Raw genomic sequence first — 22,593 nt, forward strand, 5'->3', positions numbered from 1 at the left:
ACAAATGGAGCGTTCCTGAGGCAGATATGGCCTCTGAAATATGGATACAATAAGCCCAGTGCTCAGGTAGGAAACACCTAATGCTAATGCAAGGCCTCAGTCCAAACATGTTACTATAAAATCCGCACTAGTCATGTGGCCCTGCCAGTACCGCAGTTTCAATACTGAACACGGACATATCAGTGCAAACGTAGAAACCAACGTATGGTTAGGGTTTAGGGTGAGGATTAGGGCTAGCGGATAGGGTTAGCGTTCGGGGTTACCAGTTAGGGGTTAGGATACAGGGGTTAGAAAAATTTTAGGCAAACTTGAAGGAAGGAATGATGCATGAATCATGCCTGAAGCACCAGAACAGAAAACAGGGCTTGGGGCTTCAAGCTCTTAGCGGTGGCAGCTGAGTGAGGTTTCTCATGGGCTCCAGCTGGGCGACCGCCGGTTGTGGGGATGGTTCCCTCAGCGTCCCTAATCATACAGCCAGCTGGCAGCTGGGCTTTTTGTTATTGACTGGTTGGTTGGTTAATGTTTTAAGGTCAGTTTAAATGACTCCAAGTTTGGTTTCCATTTGCTTAGGCAAGACCTCAGGCTAACGGCTTCTTCCTTCTTTGCTTTAATGTATCAGAACCATAATTCATTTTCATTTTACTTTACTGACATTAACAAAAGTAAGTTTTTTGTTGTTGTTGTTATTGAGAAAGTCGGTTTTATTGGCAACCTACTTCTGATGGTGCATAAAATAATGTTTGTTAATCATTAGCATCTTAGATTAGATGAAATGTGTTAACTCTATTAAGCTTTGTTATTAAACCATAACAGGAGTTCAGTTGCTTTTCTTTTCCTCCTAGGCTTTAACCATTTAAAACACAGTGATGCATCTCCTAACGATGTGGATACTTTCTGAGAAATGCGTCCTTAGTGATTTCATCTTTGTGCAAACACCATCGAGTGTCCTTCTAAAACCTGGATGGTGTAAGTGATATGGTATAGCTTCTTGCTTTCAGGCTACATACCATACCTGTATAGCTCATCTCTGTACTGAATGCCGTAGTCAAATGTCACACCATGGTGCTTGTGGATTGTGATCCCTAAATATCTGAGTCAGGTCTCAGTCAAGTAGAAAGCTTATTTCGCCAAGGTTATGGACATACCCATGACACAGCCTCAGGAGGTCCTGACAACATGGGTCCAAGGTGGTCAGGGTAGAGCTTGCTTTTATATATTTTAGAGAGACAGGAGACACCAATCAATATGTGCAAGATGTAAAGTCATTGGTTCAGTGAGGTGGAACAACTGGAAGTAGGAAGGCGGGGTGGGGGGTGGTTCTAGGTCAGAAGTAGATAAAACAAAAGTTGCATTCTTTTGAATTTTTTGATCAGCCTTCCACTGAATACAATTTAGTCTGGTTCAGTGAATTTGCATTTTTACACATACAGTAGGGCAGAGGAATGGTGTGATCTTGGGGCAGCACACCCACCTCCTCCCTGGTTTAAGCGATTGTCTTGCCGTATCCTCCCCAGTAGCTGGGATAACAGGCATGCACCACCACGCTTGGGTAATTTTTGCATTTTTAGTAGAGATGGGGTTTCTCCGTGTTTGTCAGGCAGTCTCGAGCTCCTGACCTCAGGTCATCCACCTGCTTTGGCCCCTCACAGTGTTGGGATTATAGGCAGGAGCCATCGTGCCTGGTCAGGAAGCTTATTTTGATTCTGATATTGTCAGCTGTATTTCAGGTATAACTTATTTTCCTTGGAGCGTTAAATACTGCGTTGGTATTGTATTACAGAAATAAAACACAGATCCCTTTTTATCACATTCATTGCTAGTGATATTGACAACTAAATTTAGACGCATTCCAGAGTCTGGGCTTCCAGTAATTCTTAGCGATCCTCTAAAGGTAAATTACTTTTTCTCAGGAGACACGGTGAAATCTAATGTCGCATTGATTGTCCTGCCACTTTTGTTTCTCTAGTTCCATCAATTTCTTCAAAGCATCTTTGGGGGAATAACTTTGACTATCCCTTTAAACTTTTCAGTGTTAGAAAGCATCGTCATGAAACATTGAATAATTGTGGTCACAAATTCCCTTTACAGTCTTTCTTTGAATATTTTTTCCAGTGGCAAATATTTGCTTTTGTTGTATTATAGCTAAAAGGAATGCTGGGAAACAAAACAAAGACAAGCATTCATTATAAGAAGTGATTCAGTCACAATCAATTGCTATTTTAATTTTTTTAAAAAAAGTTATACCTTTGAAAATGTCCCGCTGTAAATTGAAATAGTCTCCAAAATCTGAATTCTCTCCTTGGTTCTAAGGTGACCAGATTTCCTATAGAGTGAACCACACCACAAGAGAAAGGATATGATAAATATGTTTACATGGATGTGTTATTTTAACGTAAATCTTGTAAAATAGGCATTTCATTGAAATTATATATGTTTGCATAAATTACTTTGCAGCATCATGAATGCCCTTGTTTTGAAAAGTAGCAGTAGTTAGTGTCAATTTCTACTTATTATTAGTACAAATGAGATATTTTTAAAAATTACAATTTTTAAATAAAGATTTTATTTTAAATTAGTTTTAGAATCACACTGAAATTGGGAGGAAAATGCAGATTTCCTGTGTAGTATTTTTAGTGGAGATGGGGTTTCACCATGTTGGCCAGGCTCATCTCAGATTATTTACCCGTCTAAACCTTCGAAAGTTGTGGGATGACAGGCATGAGCCACCATGTCCAGCCTACTATCCGTATATTTGCTTTGGTTAGGTATCTGTTCAGGTATTTACCCAGTTTTAAAATCACGTATGTGTTTTGTAAATATCTGCTCACATCTCTCTTGTCTTTTTGTTCTCTGAATACAGTTTTGCACAGTAGAATACTTAGTTTTATAAAGTCTGTGTTATCAATATTTTCATGAATTGGCATTTAATGTTTTGTGTTACAAGTCAATACCAAACTCAACGTCATATAGATTTTCTTTTAGATTTTTTATAGTTTTGCATTTAAAATTACAGTCTCTGGACTATTTTGAGTAGGTTTTTGTTTTTCTTAATTTGTGTATATATTCATTTGATTCTACATGGCTTCCAAAGTCTTCCATCGCCGTCTTTGGGAAGAAATGATTACAGTGGCTTCATTTTGGTTTGAATTTCTACAATTACTACATCGAGTAAAGTCAATATTGAATTTTATAGGTATTTTAGGACAGCCAGGCGGGGTTGCACGTCCACCTAGGAACTGAGCAAGAGTGTCTGTGCTGAGCTCTGGCGTCACCAGAGGGTGCACGAACCCACCCCTGACCAACTTCTGTCTGAGATGCCAGAAGCCGCAAGGAGCTTTATCTTCCTCAGGGCAGCATGAAGGTCGTGTCAACTTGGTGTTGTTCATTGGTGAGTAACAAACTTCCCATCCAAAGCCCTGAGTGCAGAGGAGAGAGGGTACTTTAGAGAGTACTCAGCAGAGGAAGGATTTCAGTTAGAAAAAGGAAACCCTCACATCCACTGTTTTGACTACATTCTGATCTTTCCAGTGTCCAAGACACAGCGGCTGCTAATAAGTATTCTCATAGTGGTCTGTAATACAGTCATCACACCATGCCCTAACACCAATATAATATTCACACCATGTCCTAACACTAATATCCACATCATGCCATAACACTAATATATCCACGCAGTAGCTAATACTAGTAAATACAATAGTGTCTACTAAGTGGACTCTGTTGACATGGAGATTTTTATAAGGATTTCACAGCTTTGGTTGAACTATAGCCTCTATAATGGACTTTGATGAGGTCTTTGCTTTCCTGGCATGGTATTGATATGGTTGTTCTAAAAAGTAGTTTACTTTCCAGTAATGTCATACTTGTAAGAATCTTCCAATAGCAGTACAAAGTATAACCTGTTTCTTCTCTTAGATTTTGCAGCTGTTGTTGCTGTACCAGATTTACAATGTCCCAGAAAATACTTCAGTGTATTTTACCCAAAGTACACTCTCCCAGGTAACCACCACATAACCCCTAGATCAGGAAATCCTCACGGTTCCTACATGATAATTCAGTCTACAAACTCATTTCACTTTTACCTTCTGCACCAGCTGGGAGTATGATGTATTTTTTCATTGTTCTGATCCAGTTTTCTTTTCCTGGCACTGTTCCCCAGACTTTCCTGCATATTTGTCACCTTGACACATTTAAAGAGCATACAGGTTTTTGTTTGAACACCTGTCTTCAGTTCTTTGCGGTATATGCCGTGGAACAGAATCATTGAGTCAGATGGCAAATCTATTTGTAAGTGTTTGAAGAAACACTAAATGATTTTACACATAGGCTGGACCGTTTAATACTGTCAGAAGCAGTGTTTAAGGGTTCAAGTTTCTTCACATCTTTGTCAACTCTTTTTTTTTTTTTTAGTATAACTATTCTAGTGTGAAATTATTTGAATGTTTTTGAGACAGAGTCTTTCTCTGTCGCCCAGGCTGGAGTACAGTAGCACGACCATGGCTCAGTGCAAACTTCACCTCTCGGGTTAAAGTGATCATCCTACTTCAGCCAGCTGAGGAGCTGGGATTACAGGCACATGCCACTATGCCCGGCTAATTTTTGTATTTTCCGTAGAGACAGGTGTTCTTCATGTTGGTCAGGTTGGTCTCGAACTGCTGACGTGCTCTGCTCGCCTCAGCCTCCCAAATTGCTGGGATAACAGGCAGGAGCCACTGCACCCTGCCACTCTCAGGCATTTTCGTTTTCTTTCCTTTTTCCTTTTTCAGACGGGCTCTTGCTGTGTCAGCCAGGCTAGAGTGCAGTGGCTCGATAACGGCTTACTGCAGCCTCCACTTCCTGGGTTCAAGCAGTTCTCCTGCCTCAGCCTCCCAAGTAGCTGGATTTTAAGTGCATGCTAGCAAGCCCTGGTAATTTTCATATTTTTAGTAGAGATGGGGTTTTGCCATATTGGCCAAGCTGGTCTTGAACTCCAAATGTTAAATGATTTGTCCGTCTCAGCCTACCAAAGTGCTGGGATTACAGGTGTGTGTCACCATGAACTGGCTAATTTTGGTATTTTCAGTAGAGAGGTGGTTTTGCTATGTCGTCCTTGCTGGTCTTGAACTCCTGGAGTCACATGATGCACCTGCATCAGCTTCCCCTTGTGCTGGGATTACAGGCATAAACCACCATGGCCATGCTTTCTTTTTTGAGACAGGATCTTATGCTGGCACCCAAGCTGGAGTGCAGGGCTGTGATCCTGGCTTACTGTGACCTCCACATTGTGGGCTCAAGCAGTCCTCTCATTTTGGCCTCCCAAATAGCTGGGACTGAAGTTATGTGCCACCATGAACTGGCTAATTTTTGTATTTCCAGTAGAGAGGTGGTTTTGCTTTGTCATCCTTGCTGGTCTTGAACTCCTGGAGTCACGCGATGCACCTGCCTCAGCTTCCCCTTGTGCTGGGATTACAGGCATCAACTGATGTGCCCAGCTAGTTTTTTTTCTTTTTGAGGAATTACCGAACTATGTTAAACACAGGATGCACCGTTTTTGTTCCCTGTACAGTATTTAAAGATTGTGGTTTCTCTCTCACCTTGCCAATGCTTGTTAATTAACATTTGTTGGATTATATCCTTTCTAGTGTGTGTGAGGGAGTATGTCATAGTTTCAGTTTAGATGGCCATAATCATGATAGTGATCATCTTTTTATGTGCTTGTTTTCCATTTACATGTATTTTTGGCAAAGCGTGTGTATGTCATTGTGTATGACATTGAGTATGTCATACAGTTAAGATGGCCGTAACGATAATGATATTATCCATCTCTTATGTGCCTGTTTTACATTTCAGTGTTTTATTGGCGGAGTGTGGGTTCAGCTGTTTCTCCATTTAGCAATTTGGTTGTTTTTGTTGTTGATTTATACAAATTACACATCGTGGCTAACAGACTGTTAGACATGTAATGCACAAATATTTTCTTCCTTTCTGTGGGTTGTGTTCCCCCTATCTTTTTTTTTTTTTGTTTTCATGAGATGGACAGACTCTAGCTCTGTTTCCCTGGCTTGAGTGCAGTAGTGTGATCTTGGCTTACGGCAACCTCTACCTTCTGGTTTCAGATGATTGTCCTGCCTCAGCCTGCCAAGTAGCTGACATTACATACTCCCAGTACCATACCCAGCCAATTTTCTGTATTTATTTATTGATTTTTGAGATGTTGTATTGCTGTTGCTGTGTCACCCAGGCAGGAGTGCATTAGTGCAATATCAGCTCACTGCAACTTCCACCTCCCGGGTTCATGCGATTCTTCTCCCTGAGCCTTCTGACTAGCTGGGATTACAGGCCTGTGCCACCACGCCCAGCAAATTTTTGTATTTTTTATAGAGATAGTGTTTCTCCACAATGGTCAGGCTGGTCTCAAACTCTCAACCTCAGTTGATTTGCTTGCCTCAGCTCCCCATAGTGCTGGGATTACAGGCGTGAGCCACTGCACCTGCCACTCCTAGGTATTTTGGTTTTCTTTCTTTTTTATTTTGAGATAGGTCTTGCTCTGTCGGCCGGGCTGGAGTGCAGTGGCCTGACAACTGCTCACTGGAACCTCTGCCTCCTGGGTTCAAGCAATTCTTGTGCCTCAGCCTCCCAAGTAGCTGAGATTACAGGTACCTGTTGCCATGCCTGACTAATTTTCATGTTTTTAGTAGAGATGGGGTTTCACCATGTTGGGCAAGCTGGTCTCGAACTCCTGACCTCAAGCGATCTTTCTGCTTCGGCCTCCCAAAATGCTGGGATTACAGGCATGAGCTGCCATGCCCGGCCTTTCTTTTTTGAGACAGGGTCTTGTGCCGTCTCGCAGGCTGGAGTGCAGTGGTGTGATCTCGGCTTGCTGCAACCTCCACATTCTGGGTTCAAGCAATTCTCCTGTGTCAGCCTCCCAAGTAGCTGTGACTACAGGTGTGTGCCACCATGCCTGGCTAATTTTTGTATTTTTAGTTGAGATGGGGTTTTGCTAAGTCGTCCTGGGTGACCTTGAACTGCTGGAATCAACGTGATTTACCTGTCTCGGCCTCCCAATGTGCTGTGGTTGCAGACATCAGCTATTGTGCCCAGACTATTTTTCACTTGTGAGTAAATACGAAACTATGTTAAAAATAGGCTGCACCATTTTATATTCACATATGGTATTTAAGGATGGTGATTTCTCTCTGACCTTGCTAACACTTGTTATTTTCTATTTATTTGGATTATAGCCTTTTGAGTGTGTGTTAAAGGAGTTTATCATTGTGATTTCCATGTAGATTGCCATAATGAGAGTTATATTGATCATCCTGTTATGTGCTTGTTTTCCATTTGCATGTCGTATTGTTGAAGTGTGTGTTCAGCTGTTTTTAGATTTTGTAATTTGGTTGCTTTTGTTGTTGAGTCAGACAAATTATACACTGTGGTTAACAGACTTGTTAGATATATAATGCACTGTGTGCTGTCTTTTCACTTTCTTTTTTTAATTTGAGATGGAGTCTTGCACTTTTACCCAGGCTAAAGTGCAGTGGTGCGATCTCAGCTCACTGCAACCTCCCACTCTTGGGTTCACATGACTCTTGTGTCTCACCTTTCGAGTAGCTGAGATTACAGGCTCCTGTTAACACGCCCAGCTAAGTTTTTGTATTTTTTTTTTCTTTTGGAGACGGAGTCTCGCTCTGACACCCAGGCCTGGAGTGTAGTAGCACAATCGGCTTACTGCAACTTCCACCTCCCAAGTTCAAGTGATTCCTCAGGTGAGCACCACCACGCCCAGTTAATTTTTGTATTTTCAGTAGAGACGAGGTTTCTCTATGTTGGTAAGGCTGGTCTCAAACTCCCAACCGGAGGTACGTGCTCGTCTCAGTCTGCCAAAGTGCTGGATTATAGGCGTGAGCCACTACACTCCTCCAGTCCCAGGCATTATGGTTTTCTTTTCTTTTCTTTTCTTTCTTTCTTTCTTTTTTTTTTTTTTTTGGTGCGATCTTGCCTCTATTGGCCAGGCTGGAGTGCAGTGGCCTGATATCAGCTCACTGGAACCTCAGTCTCTTGGGTTCAAGCAATTCTCCTGCCTCAGCCTCTGAAGTAGCTGGGATTACAGGTGCATACCACCACACACGGATAATTTTCATATTTTTAGTAGAGACTGGGTTTTGCCATGCTGGCCAAGGTGGTTTTTAACTTCTGACTTCAAGAGATCCTTCTGCCTCCACCCCTCAAAGTGCTGGGATTACAGGTGTGAGTCACCATGTTTGGCCTTTCCATTTTGAGATGAGGTCTTGTGCTGTCTCCTAGGCTGCAGTGCAGTGATGCAATCTCAGCTTACTGCAGCCTCCACATTCTGGGCTCACACAATCCTCCTGTCTCAGCCTCCCATGTAGCTGGGACTACAGGTGTGTGCCACCATGCCTGGCTAATTTTTGTATTTCTAGTAGAGGTTGGGTTTTGCTGTGTCATCCTGGCTAGCTTTTAACTCCCGGACTCATGTGATCCACCTGTCTCTGTCTCCCAGTGTGCTGTGATTATAGGCATTAGCTATCATGCCCGGCGTATTTTTAACTTTTTGAGGAAACAGCAAACTGTGTTAAAAATAGGCTGCAGTAGAGAAATGCAAATCAACACTACATTGAGATACCATCTCACGCCAGTTAGAATGGCCATCGTTAAAAAAATCTAGAGATGACAGATGCTGGAGAGGATGTGGAGAAATAGGAACACTTTTACACTGTTGGTGGGAGTGCAAATTAGTTCAACCATTGTGGAAGACAGTGTGGCGATTCCTCAAGGACCTAGAAATAGAAATTCCATTTGACCTAGCAATCCCATTACTGAGTATATATCCAAAGGATTATAAATGGTTCTATTATAAGGACACGTGCACACGAATGTTCATTGCAGCACGGTTTACAATAGCAAAGACTTGGAACCAACCCAAATGCCCAACGATGATAGACTGGACAGGGAAAATGTGGCACATATACATAGAAAACGATGAGTTCGTGTCCTTTGTACGGACACGGATGAACCTGGAAAGCATCAATCTCGGCAAACTGACAGAAGAACAGAAAATCAAACACTGCATGTTCTCACTCATAGGCGGGTGTTAAACAGTGAGAACACATGGACAAAGGGAGGTGAGCATCACACACTGGGGTCTGTGGAGGGCATGTAGTGGGAGTTGGGGAGGGATATCATGGGGACAAATGCCCGATATAGGCGATAGGGAGAAAGGCAGCAAACCACATTGCCAAGTATGTACCTATGCGACAATCTTGAATATTCTTCAAATGTACCCCAAAACCTAAATCGCAGTAACATACATGTTTAAACAAAAAAGGCTGCACTATTTTATATTCCCCATACGGTATTTAAGGATGGTCATTTCTCTCAGACCTTGCTAACACTTGTTATTTTACATTTCTTTAGATTATAGCCTTTCTAGTGTGTGTCAAAGGTATATGCCATTGTGGTTTCGGTGTAGATGGTCGTAATGGTAATGATACTGATCATCTTGTTATGTGCCTGATGTCTGTTTGCATGTCTTATTAATGCAGTGTGTGTTTAACCGTGTCTCTATTTTCCTTTGCAGATGAAGTCTTGCACTGTTGTCCAGGTTCGAGTGTAGTGGGGTGATCTCAGTTCACTGTAACCTTCATTACCTGGGTTCAAACAAGTCCCCTGCCTCAGCCCCCTAAAGTAGTTGAGAGTACAGTCTCCTACTACCATGCCTAGCTAATTTTTTGTATTTTTCCTTTTTGAGACAGAGTGTAGCTCTGTTGCCAAAGGTGGAGAGCATTAGCACAGTCTGTGCTCATTGCAACCTGTACTTAACGTGGTTAGGCTCAGGGTTAGGGTTAGGGGTTAGGGATTAGGGGTTGGGGTTAGGGGCATGTGGTGCATTGTCCCAGCGCCGGCTTACGTGGTGTGGCATCCAGGCCCTGGCGTGCATCACGCGGCATCCTGCCGGTCTGCGGGGTTGCAGTCTTCTCAGTATACATCTGTGGGGAACCGTGAGTGTGGAGCTGCATGCTCCATGGCACAGGCCTAGCGGGCATAGCCTCGCTACAACTCTAGGCCACGTCTACAGTGAGTAAATTCCTTCCTGTTTGCAGCCCTTCATTGCTTAGGGTCAGAGACTGGTAAGATCTCGGTATGGAAAACTGGACACCGAAAGCTCCTCTGAATCCTTCGCACCTAGATTCTCCCCACCCAAGGCCAGGCGGCTGCAGTGCAAGTTTTAATAATCAACACTGACATATCAGTGCAAACGTAGAAACTAACGTATCGTTAGGGTTTATGGTGAGGATTAGGGCTAAGGGTTAGGGTTAAAAGTTAGAATTTAGGGGTTAGAAGAATTTTAGGCAAATTTGAAGGAAGGAATGATGAATCGTGCCTGAAGCACCAGAGTGAAAAATAGGGCTTGGGTCTTCCAGCTCTCAGCGGTGGCAGCTGAGTGAGGTTTCTCGTTGGCTCCAGCTGGGCAACCGCCGGTTGTGGGGATGGTTCCCTCAGTGTCAATAGTCATACAGCCAGCTGGCAGCTGGGTATTTTGTCATTGACTGGTTGGTTTGTTAACGTTTTTAAGTCAGTTTGCATGCCTCAAAGTTCGGTTTTGTTTGCTTAGGGAAGACCTCAGGCTAGCGGCTTTCTCCTTTTTTGCTTTAACATGTCAAAACCATGATTCATATTCATTTTACTTTCCTGGCATTAATAGAAGTAAGTTTACATTTTTGTTGTCATTCAGAAAGTTGGTTTAGTTGGCAGCCTATTTGTGATGTTGCATAAAATAATGTGTGTTAATTATTAGCATCTTAGATTAGATGAAATACATTAACTCTATTAAGCTTTGTTATTAAACCATAACAGTTCAGTTGCTTTTTTTTTTCTCCTAGGCTTTAACCATTTAAAATACACTCAAGCATCTCCTAACAATGTGGATACTTTCTAAGAAATGTGTCTTTAGTGATTTCATCTTTGTGCACACACCATCAAGTGTCCTTGTAAAACCTGGATGGTGTAAGTGATATGGTATAGCTTCTTGCTTTCAGGCTACATACCATACCTGTATAGCTCATCTCTGTACTGAATGCTGTAGTCAAATGTCACACCATGGTGATTGTGGATTGTGATCCCTAAATAACTGAGTCAGGTCTCAGTCAAGTAGAAAGTTTTTTTGCCAAGGTTATGGACATACCCATGACACAGCCTCAGGAGGTCCTGACAACAAGGGCCCAAGGTGGTCAGGGTAGAGCTTGCTTTTATATATTTTAGAGAGACATGAGACACCAATCACTGTGTGCAAGATGTAAAGTCATTCGGTTCAGTGAGGTGGAACAACTGGAGGTAGGAAGGCGGGGTGGGGGGTGGTTCTAGGACAGAAGTAGATAAAACAAAAGTTGCATTCTTTTGAATTTTTTGATCAGCCTTCTACTGAATACAATTTAGTCTGGTTCAGTGAATTTGCATTTTTACACATACAGTAGGGCAGAGGAATGGTGTGATCTTGGGGCAGCACACCCACCTCCTCCCTGGTTTAAGCGATTGTCTTGCCGTATCCTCCCCAGTAGCTGGGATTACAGGCATGCACCACCAAGCCTGGGTAATTTTTGTATTTTTAGTAGAGATGGGGTTTCTCCGTGTTTGTCAGGCGGGTCTCGAGCTCCCTACCTCAGATTATCCACCTGCTTTGGTCCCTCAAAGTGTTGGGATTATAGGCATGAGCCATCGTGCCTGGTCAGGAGGCTTATTTTGATTCTGATATTGTCAACTGTATTTCAGGTATAACTTATTTTCCTTGGAGCATTAAATACTGCATTGATATTGTATTACAGAAATAAAACACAGATCCCTTTTTATCACATTCATTGCTAGTGATATTGACAACTAAATTTAGATGTATTCCAGAGTCTGGGCTTCCAGTAATTCTTAGCGATCCTCTAAAGGTAAATTACTGTTTCTCATGAGACACAGTGACATCTAAAGTCGCATTGATTGTCCTGTCACTTTTGTTTCTCTAGTTTCATCGATTACTTCAAAGCATCTTTGGGGGGATAACTTTGACTAACCCTTTAAGCTTTTCAGTATTAGAAAGCATCGTCATGAAAAATTGAATAATTGTGGTCACAAATTCCCTTTACAGTCTTTCTTTGAATATTTTTTTCCAGTGGCAAATATTTGCTTTTGTTGTATTGTAGCTAAAAGGAATGCTGGGAAACAAAACAAAGACAAGCATTCATTATAATAAGTGATTCAGTCACAATCAATTGCTATTTTAATTTTTTTTTAAGTTATACTTTTGAAAACATTCTGCTGTAAATTGAAATACTGTCCAGAATCTGAATTCTTTCCTTGGTTCTAAGGTGACCAGATTTCCTAGAGAGTGAACCACACCACCAGAAAAAAGATATGATAAATATGTTTACATGGATGTGTTATTTTAACGTAAATCTTGTAAAATAGGCATTTCATTGAAATTATATATGTTTGCATAAATTATTTTGTAGCATCATGAATGCCCTTGTTTTGAAAAGTAGGAGTAGTTAGTGTCAATTACTACTTATTATTAGTGCAAATAAGTAAGGAGATATTTTTAAAAATTACAATTTTTAAATAAAGGCTTTATTTTAAATTAGTTTTAGAATCACACCGAAATTGGGAGGAAAATGCAGATTTCCTGTGTAGACCCGAACTAGTTTCCCCTCGTATAAGCATATCAACATGTATGAGATATGTTGTTAACAATATATATATATATTTTTGAGATGGAGTCTTTCTTGCTCTGTAACCCAGGTTGGAGTGCAATGGCACGATACTGGCTCATTGCACCCTCTACCTCCCATGTTTAAGCGATTCTCCTGCTTCAGCCTCCCAAGCAGCTGGGATTACAGGTGCCCACCAGCACGCATGGCTAATTTTTTGTATTTTTAGTAGAGACGGGTTTCTCCATGTTGGCCAGGCTGGTCTGGAACTCTGACCTCAGAATATTTACCCGTCTAAGCCTTTGAAAGATGTGGGATGACAGGCATGAGCCACCATGTCCAGCCTACTATCAGTATATTTGCTTCGGTTAGGTATCTGTTCAGATATTTACCCAGTTTTAAAATCACGTGTGTGTTTTGTAATTATCTTCTCGCATCTCTCTTTTCTTTTTGTTCTCTGCATACAGTTTTGCACAGTAGAATACTTAGTTTTATGAACTCCGTTATCAATATTTTCATGAATTGGCATTTAATGTTTTGTGTTACAAGTCAACACCAAACTCAACGTCATATAGATTTCCTTTTAGATTTTTTATAATTTTGCATTTAAAATTACAGTCTCTGGACTATTTTGAGTATGTTTTTGTTTTTCTTAATTTGTGTATATATTCATTTGATTCTACATGGCTTCCAAAGTCTTCCATCACCGTCTTTGGGAAGGAATGGCTGCAGTGGGTTTCATTTTGGTTTGAGTTTCTAAAATTATTACATTGAGTAAACTCAATATTGAATTTTATAGGTATTTCAGGACAGCCAGGCGGGGGTGCACGTCTGCTGAGAAACTGAGCAAGAGTATCTGTGCTGAGCTCTGGTGCCACCAGAGGGCGCACGAACCCACCCCTGACCAACTTCCCTCTGAGGTGCCCGAAGACTTCCTCGGGGCAGCACGACGGTGGTGTCAACTAAGTCTTGTTCATTGGTGAGTAAAAAGCTTCCTTTCCATGGCCCTGAGTGCAGACAAGAGAGTCTTTAGAGTACTCAGCAAAGGAAGAAATTCATCTAGAAAAATGAAATCCCCAAATCCCATCATTACGACTACATCCTGATATCATTGTCAATATCCAGACACAGTGGCTGCTAAGATATGTTCTCACAGTGGCCTCTAACATAATAATCACACCGTGCCCTAACATTACTATGATATCCAGACCATACCCTAACACCAACATAATATCCACACCAATATAATATTCTAACGCTAATCTGATATCCACACTGTTGCTTCTAATGCTAATGTAATACTATCCATATGGTTCCCTGATGTTAATGTAATATCTGCACTGTTCTCCAACACCAATATAATATGTACACCATGCCCTAACACTAATATCCACACTGTGCAGTAAAACTAATGTGTCCACACAGCAGCCTCTAATACTAATAAGTATAATAATATCTACTAAGTGGAGTTGGTTGACATTGAGGCTTTTATAAGGGTTCACAGCTTTGGATGAAGAGTAGCCTCTATAGTGGATTTTGGTGATGTCTCTGCTTTTCTGGCATAGTATTGACATGGTTGTTTTAAAAAGTAATTTACTTTTTAATAATGTCATACTTCTAGGAAACTTCCAGTAGCAGTGCAAAATATAACCTGTTTCTTTTCTTAGAGTCCCCACCAGTTATTGCTGTACCAGATTTGCAACATCCCACAAAATACTCCGGTATATTTTATCCAAAGTGTGGAAACTCTCCTAGGTTACCACCGCATAACCCCTAGATCAAGAAATCAGCATGGTTCCTACATGATAATTCAGTTCACGAACTCATTTAACTTTTACCTCTTGTCCCGCTTGGGAGTATAATATGTTTTTTCATTCTGATCCAGTTTTCCTGACACTGTTTCCAAGACTTTCCTGCATATTTATGATCTTGACATATTTAAAGAGCATACAAGTTTTTGTTTGAACACCTGTTTTCAGGTCTTTGGGGCATATAGCTAGGAATGGAATCACTGAGTCATACGGTAAATCTACTTGCAACCGTTTGAAGAAACTTCAAATTAGTTCCCAGGGCTCATCCCTCACTTCTATCACATTCACGGAAAAGGCTTCCCTGATTACCTTATCCGCCGCCACCACCACCGCACCACTGCTCATGCTAGTGTGCATTACACCCACATCTGATTTTGCTTTCCTTTCCTTTCCTTTCCTTTCATTTTCTTTCTTCTTTCCTTTCCTTTCCTTTCTCCTTTCCTTTCCTTTCCTTTCTCCGGTGTTTTATTTTATAATAACACCTTATTTTATAAAATCACTAATCTCATCGGGCCAGGGCCCCACCCTATGACTTCATTTAACTTTACTTACTTCCTTAGAGACCCTATCTCTAAATACAGACACACTGCGGGGTTAGGACTTGGACATATGAATTTGTGGGAGATACCAACATTCTATCTGTAGCACATGAAAACTTTTCAGAAATGTTAAATCTTGGGATTTACCATGAAACTACTGTGTCAGAAACCCTAGGATTTGGTCTCAAATATCTCTTTCAATCAGGCTTTTCGGTGTGTCTGAGTTTGAGACCCAATAAGTGTCAATACAGGAAGTGGATGGAGGGAGATGAATGAAGTAGATTGTCAGCAGAACGTGGAGTACTTTGAGGCTCAAGAACGCAAAGGCTGCTCTTAGTCAGTGGGACACCTAGAAGGAGAGGAGCTAAATCATTTCTTTTGCCATCTGTTTGTGGAAGGAAGGGGAGGAAAGAAAGGAGGAGAGAAGGAAAAAAGGACGGAATTAAGAGAAAGGGAAGAAAGGAGAAAGAGAGGGAGGGAATAAGAAAGGGACAGAAGAAGGCCTTTTGGAAAACAGTTTCCCATTTCCGGTGTTTACATTCTAAATACAGTAATGGAGAAATGGATAAATACGATATATATTATGAAAATCTATAGCTCATTCCAGGGTCAAGCCAGCAAAGGAGAAAGGGGAATCAGGGTAACTTGTAGATCTGTGCAACCTCCCACTGACAAAAATGTGGACGCTCAGATAGGAAGCTGATGTGAGGCACACATTCAGTTTTATTTATTTGTGCTGATGTTAACAGGAGGACATCTAAGTGACTGTGTTTACTAAGATAGAGAGATAGTTAAGAGAGCAGTCAGTTCTGAAACTACCTTCAGAAGGTGATTACTGAATCTTGTGGATTCTCTGCAAGTTTGAGGAAGGGCACACAGTGAGAGAGGATAAATAAGGTCACAGAGAAAGCGACTGTTTCATGGAAAGCAAAGACCCAGAATGAGGGTGAAGATGAGGGCAGGGTAAATCGCAAGGACATTTAAAATTTTTTGCCAGTTAGCACCTCAAAAGGCATCCCGGTCTGAGCTCTGCAGAAGGGACATGTTTGCAACTCATTGTGAGTCCTCTGGGTGAATCACTGACTGTGCCTATGAACAGGACCAACTGGCCAAGACTGTGAATTGTGATGACCACCACTATTGTTAGGCTGAACCCTTGTTAAACAGGATAGTGGTTTTCAGTACCAGCTAAAAGAATTTTAAAATGTTGACCATTTATATTATTTAAGTAATGTGCTACCATTTATAGTCATTTATATGACATTAATATACCATTTATATCACATATGCCATTAAGTAAAATAAAGTCAACATTTATATTACTGAAGCAATGTGCTACAGAAACCCTAAAGGGGTTTCTGTAACATTAAATTGATGGCTCTCTAGTGCAGTCCAGAATCACCTGTAGGGCTTGTTGGGCCACAGATTGCTGGTTTCCACTCAGAGTTTCTTATTCAGTAGGTCTGGGTGGGGTCTGAGAATTTGCATTTATAATAAGTTCTCAGACACAACTGATGCTGCTCGTTCGGGAACCACAATATGAGAACTATGGTTAAGCCTCACGCCACAGCATTCCTATAGCAAGAGCCACCTTTGCTAATTCAGGGTAACTTGTTGGCTGCAAACTGTAACCATAGGCAACTTCTTTAGCAATATAAACCTCTAGATAAAAGAAACACTCGACAATCATAATAGAAACATATATGGTCAATGAAATATCTTTTTTCCAAATGGGAACATGTGTCTAACAGCCTCAAAAGAATATTTTCACCTAGACTGCACTAAAGTAACAAGATAAATCTGAAACTAAAACTTAAAACGGCCTTTATGAACAGAAACACTTTGACACCTCAGGTAAAGGGCTACATATTTCCCTCTCTATTTTCATATCTTAGCTTTAAGATGAAATGACATTGTCATTTTACTTATAATAGGAGAAACTACGAATAGGAGAACTTAAATAACATTGTCATTTGACTTAAAATAGGACAACCTAGAAACTTGATTCCCACTTATTAGTGCAAACCAAAGGGGTTATTTCCAAATATTTTCAGTTTAGTTTTTGTTCATGTGTAATATAAATGATTTAAAAGCCAGGTTTCGGGGAAAGCTGCCATAAATGTGTTTAATAGTTGCTGCCTCAGCATCCGTTTTCAGACCTGACCTAAGTTGTCTGAAGCCCAGTCTCACTGTATCCCCTCCGATCTGGGTAACCCTCCCCCTCCCTGAGTGGTCGTGATGCGGCCCATCCCGCTGAGTCAGAACCCACCCATCACACAGCTGCTGGTCATGATAAAACCTAATGGTCGACACCAGAGCCCTGTAAATAAGCCCAGCTCCACGTGTTCTCTTAAATCAGCAAAGCCACACCCTCACGGGAAAGCCCGAGAAGAAAGCTTCAGGCCCTCCCTCTGCTCTCTGGTTCCTCACGGCCTTCAGACTGCCCCTCGGGCTGCAGACGCTCCCCGACCTTCTCCAGGATGTGTAAGTTAGAGATTTCTTCTGTTCCTGTGTTTTGGTGTTGCCTCCTCCTTGTGCTTTACCTGACTGACACCCCAGAGCCTGCCTTTCCTCCTGGCCGGGGCTCTCCTGAAGATGGGCCGGCTTCTGGCCTCCTTTAAAGAGAGACCTCAACCAAATTAGAGAGAAACCTAAATAAATAAATCACAACAGAAAGCTTGGTTTTTTACTTAAAATCCATATTTATAACATAAAATGTGTTTATGCTAGATTTAGAACACACTAGGCCTGTTCTAGCTCTAAATTGCACTGCTATCTTGTAGAATGCAGTTATTCCTCATTTTATTTTCCACTTGAAGTCATTGTATTTCCTCAGTTTATAAACACCTTGAATTCTTGAGCTGAAAAGACAGGGTAACTTGATAGGGCATCCCCCTTAGGAACCATAACCCCCAATGCAGAACAAATGTGCAAAACTGTGAGCACCATGTCCTATGTTATTAAAGATAGAATATAATGCTGAAAGGCAAGACAGTCTTTATGAAGAAGTTTAAAGGAGTAGAAGAATGGACAGATGAACTGGAAATGGAAAGATCAGTTTTCCTTTCCTTTAGGAGTAAGCCCCTTTGGAAACTAGCTGGTAAATGTCACAGTCCCTTTAGATGGCAAGGTTAGTGAATACTAAGAAAACACTAGGGTACAAGTGTTCATCACGCAAAGCACACCTGTAATATTTCATCTGGTCTCTCAGTGACCCTAGAAGAAACAAGAGACGTTTTCAGATGAGGAGATTGGGCTTCAGGGTGAAATTAGGAGACTGGTAAGACTCACAGAGAGAGTCAGTGGTGGAACAGAGTTCAGATCCACATTCTTCCAACTGCAAGCACAGGGCATTTTCCACTAATCAGTGCACTAACCCAAGAAACCTAATTTTTCCAAACATTTAAAATGATGCTATGGCCATCTGAGTAAAACCACTTTTGGCCTATACTTCTGATTCCTCATTACCAGCCTACCATTGTTTATCTGATATGGGCAGCAGAATTAAGATGTAATGAAGTCTAACAGAACCCCTCATTATCTGTGTAGATACAGTAGTAACAGAGATGGTGATATCGTTTGAATGTTTGGGTCCTTCAAGTCTCAGGTTGAAATGTGATCCCCAGTGTTGGAGGTAGGGCCTGCTGGGAGGGAGGTGTTGGCTCATCGAGCAGATCCTTCATGAATGGCTTGGTGCCCTCCTCACAGTAATGGCTGAATTCCTGCTCTCTTCACTCACTGAGATCTGGTTGTTAAAGTGTGATACTGCCCCCCGTCTCTCTCTTGCTTCCTCTCTCACTATGTTAGGTGCCAGCTCCCCTTTGCCTTCTGCCATGGTTGTAAGCTCCCTGAGGTCCCACAAGAAGCAGATGCTGGTGCCATGCTTCTTGGACAGTCTGCACAACCATGAGTCTAATCACCCTCATTTCCCTATAAATTACCCAGCCTCAGGTATCCCTTTATTACAGCAATGCAAATTGGACTAATACAGATGAAGAGATAAAGTATTAATTTAGAAGATGTTTATATACATATATATATAAATATATATATACATATACATATGCATATATATGTATATATGTATATATGTTTAACATTCTCACTGAGACTGGGAGGTGTTAGAGACACATAATTGAAAACGAAATCTCCCCCCAACCAAGAAAACTTCTCCACGAAGGTAGAAGAGAAAGAAATACTATTATTACACTTTAATTTCTGGAGTACATGTGCAGAACGTGCATTTTTGTTACATAGGTATCCACACGTCTTGGTGCTTTGCTGCATCTGATCCTCCCATCAACTACACTAGGTATTTCTCGTGTTATCCCTTCCCAATCCCCCCACCCCTGCCTGTTCCTCCCCACCCCTCCCCCACCACCCACAAGCCCCAGTGTGGGATGTTCCCCTCCCTGTGTCCATGTGGTCTCATTGTTCACCATCCACTTATATTTTAGAAAAAAATATTATGTTTTAAGTTCTGCAATACATGTGCAGATCATGTAGGCTTGTTCAATAGGTATACACATGCCATGGTGGTTGTTACTTCATCCATTGCCCCGTCATCTACATTAGGTATTTCTCCTAATGCTATCCCTCCCCAATTCGCCCACACCCTGCTATTCCTCCCCTAGCCCCTCAGCCCCTGGGCCCCAGTGTGTGATGTTCCCCTACCTGTGTCTGTGTGTTCTCATTATTCAGCACCCACTTATGAGTGAGAACATGCAATGTTGGGTTTTCTGTTCTTGTGTCAGTTTGCTGAGAATGATGGTTTTCAGCTTCATCCATGTTCCAGTAAAGGACATGAAGTTATTTTTTATGGCTGCACAGTATTCCATGGTGTATATGTGACATATTTTCCTTGTCCAGTCTATCTATGATGGGCATTTGGGTTAGTTCAAAGTCTTTGCTATGGTCTTTGCCACAATAAACATACGTGTACACGTGTCTTCATAATTGAAAGTGTTATAATCCTTTGGGTACATATCTAATAATCGGATTCCTGGGTCCAACAATATTTCTATTTCTAGATCCTGAAGGAATCACCACACTGTCTTCCACAATGGTTGAACAATTTACACTCTCAACAGCAGTGTAAAAGCATTCCTGTTTCTCCACATTGTCTCCAGCATCTGTTGTCTCCAGATTTTTTAATGATTGCCATTCTAATTGGCATGAGATGGTACCTCAAAGTGGTTTTGATATGCATTTCTCTAGTTATCAGTGATGAGCTTTTTTTTCATGGTTGTTTGCTGCATGAATGTCTTCTTTTGAAAAGTGTCTCTTCATCTCTGTCACAAAATTTTTTGCCCATTCTTTCGGTTGCCAGTTCACTCTAATGCTAATTTCTTTTGCTGTGCAGAAGTTCTTAAGTTTAGATCTCATTTGTCTGTTTTGGCTTCTGTTGCCATTGCTTTTGCTGTTTTAGTCATGAAGTCCTTGCCTATGCTTATGTCCAGAATGGTACTGCCTAGGTTTTTTACGGTGTTAGGTCTTATGTTTAAATCTTGAATCCATCCGGAGTTGATTTTTATATAAGGTGCAAGGAAGGGATCCAGTTTCAGCTTTCTGCATGTGGCTAGCCAGTTTTCCAACACCATTTGTTACCTAGGGTATCCTTTCCCCATGGCTTGTTTTTGTCAGGTTTGTCAAAGATCAGACAGTTGTAGCTGTGTGGTGTTACTTTCGAGGCCTCTGTTCTGTCCCGTTGGTCTACATATCTGTTTTGGTACCAGTACCACGATGTTTTTATTACTGTGGCCTTGTAGTACAGTTTGAAGTCAGGTAGTATGATGTCTCCATAATTGTGTGCTTAGGATTGTCTTGGCTATGTAGGTTCTCTTTTGGTTCCGTATAAAGCTTAAGGTGTTTATTTTCCAATTCTGTGAAGAAAGTCATTGGTAGCTTATGGGGATAGCATTGAATATGTAAATTATTTTGGGCAGTATGGTCATTTTCACAATATCGATTCCTCCTGACCATGAGCATGAAATGTTTTTATATCTGTTTCTGTCCTCTCTTATTTTCTTAAGCAGTGGTTTGTCCTTCTTTTTGAAGAGGTCCTTCACATGTTTTGTTAGTTGTATTTCTAGGTATTTTATTCTCTTTGTAGCAACTGTGAATGGGAGGTCAATCATGATTTGGCTATCTGTGTGTCTGTTGCTGATGTACAGGAATGCTCATAATTTTTGCACATTGATTTTGTATCCTGAGACTTTGCTGAAGTTGCTTATCAACTTAAGGAGATTTGGGCTGAGACAATGGGGTCTTTTAAATATACAATCATGTCATCTGCAAATAGAGACAATTTGACTTCCTCTTTTTCTAATTGAATAACCTTTATTTCTTTTAGCATGAAACCAGAGTGAGATGCACTTCTCAGGAAATCAGCTCAGCAGTTGCAAAGACAGAAAAAAAAAAAAAAAAAAACAACTCTCACATTTTATATAAAAAACAGATACAACCTTTAACATACAAATTCTCAAGGTAAGCAATAACTTGTCCTCAAGGGGACTTTACAGTCCCATTTGTCACACACCTTTCATTTTAAACGTTCTTAGCAATTGGGGTAACCGTCTCTGTTAGACAATTGGCTTTTCCAAAGAAAAAATAAACTTCTTATGTCTTTATAAAAGGAGGTTGTCTTGCAACTTGGAGTAAGATACCTGCAGAACTTACTCTCCCAGCCTCCTACTGAACCTGAGAAATGGAGGTGTTATCTTCCTTGATAATTTTCAAAGTGATGATTCCCCGGCTTTCAGAACAGCATCCTTGGGTCTTAAAACTAATGAGACTAAGTTATCTTTTAAGAATATTTACATACATTTCAAAATGACAAAGAAGTACAAGCTTTCTAAAATAAACGCCCTAAGCAAAAGGTGCTTCTTTTCTTATTTTTAACATGGAGAATATATGAGTCAGTTAGTAATTATAGGCTTCCTAACAAAATACTACAGATTGGGTAAGTTAAACAACAGATATTTATTTCCTCACTGTTCTTGAGGCCGAAAGTCTAAGACGAAGGTGCCAGTGGGGTTGGCTTTTGGTGAGACGGCTCTTCCTATCTTGGAGACAGTTACCTTTTCACTCCCTCCCATGTGGCCTTTTCTCCATGCACAGAGAGAGAGATCTCTTGTGTCTCTTTCTCCTCTTAGAAGAACACCAGTCTTATCATACTGAAGCCCAATCCTTGTCATCTCATCTAAACTTAATTAACTCTTTAAAGGCCCTCTCTTCCAATAAAGTCACACTAGAGGGTAGGACTTCCACATGCAAATTTAGTGTGGGGCACAATTCAGTCCTTTACACAGAGTCGAGCTTCTTATTTTTAGTTGGCCTTTGTCCTTATGGGAATAACAAGCCAGGCTGAGTCCTTCTCATCATGGGGCATGTATTGGAAGAAGAGATGATGAAAAGCAAGTACATTTATCACTTGCAAGTAACAATCAAGGAAAGAAACAGTGATGAGTGAAGGCCCTTGGCTCAAGGATGAGAAGATACCTGTGAGCTCCTGGTTAGCCAGGTAATAAATCAAGCATTCCTGATGATTTGGAA

General features: G+C 41.1%; 1 long non-coding RNA gene across 1 annotated transcript in view; it reads left to right on the top strand.

The window, feature by feature from the left end:
- LOC141582154 (uncharacterized) overlaps positions 1–21,822 on the top strand; it is a 157,745-nt gene extending 135,923 nt beyond the window's left edge. Inside the window, exons 3-4 of the long non-coding RNA XR_012514992.1 lie at positions 13,489–13,668; positions 21,392–21,822. This is a non-coding gene — a long non-coding RNA (uncharacterized LOC141582154). The remainder of the gene's footprint in view (positions 1–13,488; positions 13,669–21,391) is intronic.
- Positions 21,823–22,593: the final 771 nt, after the last annotated feature.

Source organism: Saimiri boliviensis, chromosome 19 (genome assembly GCF_048565385.1).
Source record: "Saimiri boliviensis isolate mSaiBol1 chromosome 19, mSaiBol1.pri, whole genome shotgun sequence".
Classification (NCBI taxonomy): Eukaryota; Metazoa; Chordata; class Mammalia; order Primates; family Cebidae; genus Saimiri; species Saimiri boliviensis.